This window comes from Penaeus monodon, chromosome 27 (assembly GCF_015228065.2).
Source record: "Penaeus monodon isolate SGIC_2016 chromosome 27, NSTDA_Pmon_1, whole genome shotgun sequence".
NCBI lineage: Eukaryota > Metazoa > Arthropoda > Malacostraca > Decapoda > Penaeidae > Penaeus > Penaeus monodon.
This window is the reverse complement of record NC_051412.1, coordinates 34,464,402-34,464,917: the sequence shown is the minus strand read 5'-3', so window position 1 is coordinate 34,464,917 and position 516 is coordinate 34,464,402.

Here is a 516-nt window from a genome sequence, read left to right as displayed (position 1 = left end):
GTCTCCTCTCTTTCTCCTCCATATTTATTCTTTAAGGTGAATCTTAGCCATATTCTTCGATAATCGCCGTCATCTTTGATTACAATACAAAAATTACCATCGATTTATCCACACATTTTCCTCTCTGTTTTACGCGCGGCTCGTCCAAAGCCAAACGTGTGACGTCACAGCAGCCACATCAGTGAGAATAGTCACAGTTAGTGATCTACAGTTCTGATTGGTTTATAAAAGTATGCTAATACATTGGGTTATATGAGGAGGAGAAATCAAAAATAGAAAGTATTTTGCATTAACATCGAGAGCCAAAACAACGGCCAATCAACAACAGAACTGCAGTAACAACCACGATCCGAAATAATTCCCCCCAAAAAATAAGTGCGTCCAAACTAATATCTAGACAAATAAAGCGTGTGTTTGTAATCAGTATCAAAAGTTGGAACAATTATTAACACAACATTATAACACGCCAATAAGCTTTAATACAACTTTTTTTTTTTCGTAATAGCAGAAGCCAAC